The 7,342-nt window shown below is 41.3% G+C and overlaps 1 protein-coding gene across 1 annotated transcript in view; it reads left to right on the top strand.

Moving 5' to 3' along the window:
* PTPN14 (protein tyrosine phosphatase, non-receptor type 14) overlaps window positions 1–7,342 on the top strand; it is a 144,700-nt gene that overhangs the window by 11,735 nt on the left and 125,623 nt on the right. The gene's annotated exons all lie outside the window — the stretch shown is intronic.

Raw genomic sequence — 7,342 nt, 5'->3', positions numbered from 1 at the left:
TTTTCTCCGAATCTTTGTTCATGCCAAAGGCATTTAATCTCTTTTCAAAATTACTTTTCCCTGGGATGGATGGCAGGCGCCGGGCCCTGAGACTGCTGGCTGCTGCAGAGTCTCCACACTGACTCAGAATAGACTTTTCTGCAAAGATTTCCCAGAAGCAAGATGGCGCCCACAGGAGATGCAGCGTGGTGAGCTGGAGGCCTGGTGGGCCGCATTGAAGCAGGCAACACTACTTAAAATGCCCAAGCAGCCCAGCAGTTGACTGCTGGTCATCAGTGTGGACTGGAGCTTAACATCAGGAGAGCCATGGTCTTTTCATTTACTTCCTATGCATCTGAAGTTGGATAGTAAATATGGATGACAGAAGAGGAATCAAATCCTTTGAATTGTGGTGTTGAAGAAGAGTATTGAATATCCATCCCATGGACTGCCAAAAGAACAAACAAGTTTGTCTTGGAGGAAATAAAACCGGAGTGCTCCTTAGAGGCAAGAATTGTGAAAATTCATCTCACATATTTTGGGCCTGGTCAGGAGGGGCCAGTTCTTGGAAACAGCCATAATTCTGGGAAAAGTGGAGGGTCAGGGAAAGGAAAACCATCAACAAGATGGATTGACACAGTGACGGTAAAAAAGGGCTAGAGCATATGAGAATGAACGATGATAGTGCGGATCTGGCAAGGTTCAGGTCTGTCGTTCATTGGGTAGTTATGAGCTGTCAAAGACCCAATGGCACCTAAAACTAGCATGTGGCAGTATTAGCAAGGAATCTCTAACTTTCTCTTTGAGTTAGGGTTGAAATTGGTCAAACTGTCATAAATAGACCTGATATAGTCTCAGCTGGCCCTGATGATGTTGGATAACATGCCGGAAGTTGTCTCGTGAGGATGTTAATTTAATTGAGGGTTTAGGTTTGGTTTCTTCCTACTACAAGACTCCTTAGAGACTCAAAAGATTGAACTTTTCCTGTGTTGTCAAGTAGAGCTGAGCTCTGAGGTAAGGGCAGAGGGGAGGTACCACTAGTAGAAGAAGGAAGATTACGTTGTATACAACTTCAGAAGCTATAAATATGAAGGTGATGTTCTCAGTATTCACTCTTGTAGAGATTTACACCCTCCAGAAAAGGCATGGAGGGGCATTGTAAGTTGGAACTGACTTGATGGCAATAGGATGGGTAGGGAATATATTGCATTTGTTAAAATTAAGAAGGCCTGACCATGAGTAGGTAGAACTGTATCCTCTTAGTTATCTGTCTCCCCCAGTTCTACTGTCTTCTAGAAACCTCAGTTGTTTATAGGCATGTAATTTTTCCAGGGGCTATTTGCATGATGAGTCACCCCAAATTCCCTCTTGTCCTCTGGAAAGTGTTGTAGCACAGTGACAAAGATGGTGTACCCTGAATGAGAACGTTTTTCCACGACACATAATTTAGTTTGTTCTTTAGTGCTATGTAATAGTAACCAAGGGAGCTCTTGTGGCCTAGTGCTATGGAGTTGCACTGTTGTCATGTGCTGTTAAGTCGCCTACGACTCATAACAACCCTATTTACAACAACTCTGAACCCTGCTCTTTCCTGAGTCAGTTTCACTGACTCCAAAACACCTACCCCCATTGCCCTAGTTACTGTATTAATCCACTTCATCAGGGGTCTTCCTCTCTTGCACTGTCCCTCCGTCCTTCAGAGCATGATGTCCTTCTCCAAGGACCAGTCTCTCATGGCCATGTGCCCAAAGTAAGTGAGATGGAGCTTTAGAATCCTTGTCTCCGAGGAGAAACTTGATACTGCTCTCTCCAAGATTTATTTGTTTTCAGGTATGTTTCATGGTATGTTCAAGACTCTTCTTTAACACTGCAGCTCAAAGGCATCGATTCTTCTTCTGTCATTTTTAGTCATTGTCCAGCTCTCTGATGTAATTGTGAAGTAATTAATTCATTAATCAATTAATCAAGTGATTGCGAAGACCATGGCCTGGATTAGGCACCTGTTAGTCTCTTGACTGAATCTTTGCTTTTCTGTATCCTGCAGAGGTCCTGACAGCAGACGTTCCCAGTGCAATTGATCTTTTGATTTCCTGACTGCTAGCAGCCCATAATGTGTGCAGTTCAAATGCACCAGCTTTTCCAAAGAGTGGCCAATCTCCAGTGAGCTCTGAAAACCTGCTGAGGGTTCGCTATGAGTTGTTTCTGACTCGATGGTACACAACAACAATATTAACTATGACTGAAGACCATTAGTGCCTCTCTATGATCTCTCTTAGCCCTTATTGTCTGCCTTTCTGTGTGTGTGTGTGTGTGTGTGTGTGTGTGTGTGCGCACGCGCACGCACACATGTACATGTTTGTGCATTCATTTGTAATCTCTGTGTGTGTGTGCATGTGACCCATGGAAATGTTTTATCTGATGTTTGTGGGGGTTTTAGTGGTTGTTGTTGGAAAACTCAAATCTGGTTTTATTATCTCCATGTGTAAGAAAGACAAAAAGAAAATTTAAAATACTGGCTTTAAATGCAGGGAGCTCTGGTGGCATAGTGAGTAGGGAGTTGCATTGCCAACCCAGAGGCAGGTGGTTTGAATCTGCCAGTTTCTCTGTGAGAGAGTGATGAGTAATCTCCTCCAGTTCATTTACCATCTCTGTAAGCCTGCTGGAAACCAGCTGTACGTTGATACCAACTCGACGGCAATGAGTTGTTGAGTCAAGCTTTAGATAATTGTAAACACAGAACCTACTTTTTGTGTTTTCTATCTCATAATGGCTCCATTGAGTTTCTGAGATAGTCATTCCGAGAGGAGGCTGTCCATCTTTTTCTCAAAGATCAACTGGTGGATTCAAACAACTGACTTCTCCAAACCCATCAAGTAATGCACTACACTACCAACCCCCCCCTTTCAATTTCATTCATAATTTCTGCGACAGGTCCTTTTAAAGAAGTAATAATTACCCCCAAAATAAGTTGTAGACTATTTAAGTAGATATTTTGGATCCTTTGTAATTTCAGTGACATCACTGAGTATTTGAAATTTAATGACATTTGGACAGAATGTATCCCTCAAGTAGCACAGCCCCTTTTAGTATAAGTTATAATTTATGGTTATTCTGTTTAGCAGTACGGGTTGCCCTCTCTTTCTCCGTTCATGCTACTAAAGAGAATAGTCAAATCTAGTAATTATTACATAATACTTTACAGTTTTACATATGGCATCTCATTATCTGATACCCTTACCAATAGAGCGTTTCCTAAAGGAATTCAATATAATGCAGAATTGCTTTGGTCTTTTTTTTTTTTAAGAAGTTAAAAAATATAAGTTTATTCCTTAGAAACTGCCAATTTATATGTTGTTGTTAGGTTCAGTGACCTTATGAACAACAGATCTGAACCTCATCCTATCCTGTGCCATCCTCACAATCTCTGACACACTCAGGTCTTTTGCTGCAGTCTTTTCAGGCAAATTTTTATTCAAGTACTCATTACCGTATTTTATGCTTAGCCTCAGCTTACACCTTACATCCTTGAGTAGAAGATTTCAATGACATTTGAATGTTTCCTAAACAACTGTAATGAGATTCTTGGGGAGGGAGGGAGGGTGGGACAGGGATCTTAGGGAAAGCACTGATTTATAATGCTTATTTTCTTAGACATTTTAGATTTTAATGCCATGTATAGGCCTGCTATTGCCCACTTTTGCTTCCTTATAATCTGATTTTTAAAAAATTTTTATTTTATTATTTTTTATGTGTGTACCATCAAGTCGGATCTGACTGGTACAGGAGGAGATTGCCCCTCCTTCTCCGGCAGAGCATCTGATGGTTTCGAACTGCGCACCTCTAGGATTGCAGTGCAGCTTCTTGCCACTAGGCCACCAGAGCTCCCTTTAATCTGATTTTTAATTCCCTGGTTCTTAGGGATGCCAGTAGTTCAAATGAAAAAGATTCTAGGGTTTGCCTGATAACAAACAACGGTGATAGTTGATGTTGTTGTTGTTTACCCTAGAACTGGAACCAACTCATAGCTGACCCTCCAAAAGGTTTTCAGAGGCAGTAAATGAAATACATATCAAAGATTATAGCCTTCAATGTGGGTTACACTTCAACATCAAGAAAACAAAAAATTCTTACTACTAGACAATGGATAACATTATGATAGATTGGGAAAAGCTTGAAATTGTCATTTTACTTGGATCTACAATGAACACCTACAATTATAGCAGTGAAGAAATAAAAAGACATGTTGCATTTGGAAACTCTACTTTCAAGAGCCTCCACAAAGTACTTAAGAGCAAGTATGTAAATTTAAAGACCAAGCTACACCTGATTTAAGCCATAATACTCCATTTGCTTCTTAAATATCTGAAAACTTGGAGAGTGATGCCAGGAGAAGATTGATGCCTTTGAACTGTGGTGTTGGAGAAGATTAATAAATATCCTATGTATTGTTATGTGCTATGAGTCAGAACCGACCCATAGTTGGTGTTCTAGTGGGTTTTCAGAGTCAGTAAATGATACAGGAAATAACCCATTCTTCTCCTGAAGAGTAGCTGGTTGATATGAGCTATGTGCCTTTGGGATTTCAATGTGGCTTTTTACCACTGTTGTTGTTATGTGCCATCAAGTCACTCATAGTGACCCTATGTACATCAGCTTGAACCTCGAACCCTACCCTATCTTGAGCCAATATCACTGACTCTGACATACATTACCCCGTCACTGTATCAATCCAGGATCTTCCTGTTCTGTGCCATCCCTCTACCCTTCCAAGCATGATGTCCTTCTCCAAGGGCATGTGTCCTTCTGGGCAGCATACCTAAAGTACATGAGGTGGAGCTTCAAAATCCTTTCCTCCAAGGAGCAACTTGGTTTCAACCTCTCTAGGACAGACCTATTTGTTCTGTTGTCACTCTATGGTATGTTCAGTCCTCTTCTTCAGCACCACAACTCAAAGGCACTGACTCTTCTTCTTTTATGCTTATTAATTATCCAGCTTTCCAATGCACAACAATTAATTGCGTAGACCATGGCCTGGGATCAGGTGCACCTTAGTCTCCAGACTGGCAACCTTGTTCTTTAGCACTCTGGAGTGGTCCCTGACAGCAGATTTTCGTAATACAATTCATCTTTTGATTTCCTCTCTGCTAGTAACACGAGTGTTGATTGTAGAACCAAGCAAGTTGAAATTATAAACAATCTCAGTCTCTTTTCTGTCTGTCATGATTCTACCAGTTGGCCTACTGGTGAGAATCTATGTTTTTTTGAGGTTGAATTTCAGTTTATATTCGAGACTGCTGTCCTTAACCCTCTGCAACAAATGCTTCAGTTTCTCAGTCTCAGCAAGCAAGGTTCTGTCTTCTGCATAATGCAGGTTATCGATGAGTCTTCCTTCAACTCTGATGTCACATTCTTCTTTCCGAATGATCAGTTCTACATACAGATTGAAAAGGGGTGGAGACAGGTTGCATCCCTGATGCACTCCTTTACTGATTTTGAACCATGCAGTGTTTCCTTGCTCTGTTCTAACTGCTGTCTTCTATTCTGAGTATAGTTTTCACGTGAGCACCATCAGGTACTCTGGGATTGTCATTCTTCTCAATGTTAGCCACAATTTGTTGTGATCCACACAGTCAAATGCATGCCACCAGATATCGTATGGACTGCCAACCCCCTCCCCTCACCCACGTCTATCTTGGAGGAAGTGTAACCAGTGTGCTTCTTCAAAGCAAAGATGAATATCTCACATATTTTGTGCATGTTATTAAGAGGTGCCAGTCCTTGGGAAAAGACATCATGCTGGGAAAGGTGGAAGATCAGAGAAAGAGAGGAAGACCCCCCCCAACTAAATGGATTGACAGTGCCTCTAACAGTGCGTTTCAGAATGTCAGAGACGGTGAACATGGTACAGGGGAGGGCAGCGTTCATATCTGTTGCTCATAGGGTCACTATGAGTCATCAGTGACTTGATAGCACTTAACACAAGCAGAACAGTCCTGTGCCAAAGAGCCCTAATGTTGTAGTCTTATAAAGTCACACTGTAACTGAAACCCTTTGGCAATTTAAATCCATCAGTCATTCTGTGGAGGAAAGATGGGCACACTCCTCCCATGGGATTTATAGCCTTGGCAATCCAATGAAGGATGAGCTGTGAGTTGGTTCTGACTAGCAATAAATAAGAATCCCCTGTCATCCTCAAAATTGTTTCTGTTTTTTGAGATCATTGTTGAAGTCCCTGTACCACTCTCTCTTACTGAAGGTCCTTCCTCTTTTTAATGATTTTTGTGTTTACCAAACACGATGGCCTTCTTCAGGGACTTTTGATAACATTCTAAAGAAAGTGAGATGAAGTCTCATTCTCCTTCCAGGGAGCCTTCTGGTTGCACAACTTTCAAGATATATTTACTAACTCTTCTGGCAGTTCACAGTCATCAGTTCATAACACACACCGTGATTCAAAGGCATTGATTTTTCTTTGGTTGGCCTTTTTCACTGTCCAACTTATGACTGCGTATGAGGCCAGAGAAAGAATTATGATTTTGTTCATTTACGTCCATGTTAGTCTTCAAACTAACATCTTTTTTTTCCCCTTAAATACCTAAAATGAGACTTTTGTAGCACAGTTTGCCCAAAGCCATTTAAAAACCATGTGGATATTGTTGGTGGTAGCAGTGGTGGTGGTAAGAGCAGCAACGGGAAACCCTGTTTACATAGCCATTCACCATGTCCCATGCACATAATTATACCCCTAATAGCCCTGTGGGAATAATGAATGACATCATTCCCATTTTACAGATGAGAATGCGAGTCAGGGAGCCTTCATAATTTGCACAAAATTACTGAGCCAAGGAATGCAGATGTTGAGAGATACCCAGTCTTGTTTTCTCCCTCCTGAGCCACATTTTCTTCCCTCCCCAGAATCAGTCACCTGGGAACTACTTGAATGGACTCGCTCAAGCTAGGGCGCAAACAGCAGACTTAGCCTTCACTCAAGCAAAAGTTCTAAGAAACGTTTTTAGAACCATGGTCTTGAGTGTGGTTGTTGGCATTTTACTGCTTGAGAAATGCATACACTTCTGAGGTGAACTTGCCCTTTGGAACATCATGGAGGAAAACAGATGGATCATTTTCTCGGTGGAAAGTCTAATCCATTAGAAGATAACCTTTGAGCCATTAGGTAGGCAAGGACATGGCTGATTTTCTAGTAATGCCAGAGTCAAAAGTTGATTCTAGATTTCCTGATATGTGGCACTGTCAGTCTGCCTTTGGAAAGTAAACATTATAATAAAAATGTGCTTTTGAAGGCAGATTTCCAGGTGTCTTGTAAGCCATTCTAGGCTATAATTGAAATATAAAAGAATATTTC

The sequence above is a fragment of the Elephantulus edwardii genome, unplaced genomic scaffold (genome assembly GCF_000299155.1).
Source record: "Elephantulus edwardii isolate Elephantulus edwardi_28Jun2011 unplaced genomic scaffold, EleEdw1.0 scaffold00090, whole genome shotgun sequence".
NCBI lineage: Eukaryota > Metazoa > Chordata > Mammalia > Macroscelidea > Macroscelididae > Elephantulus > Elephantulus edwardii.
Note: the sequence above shows the minus strand (reverse complement) of the source record. Positions and strands in the feature narration are given on the sequence as shown.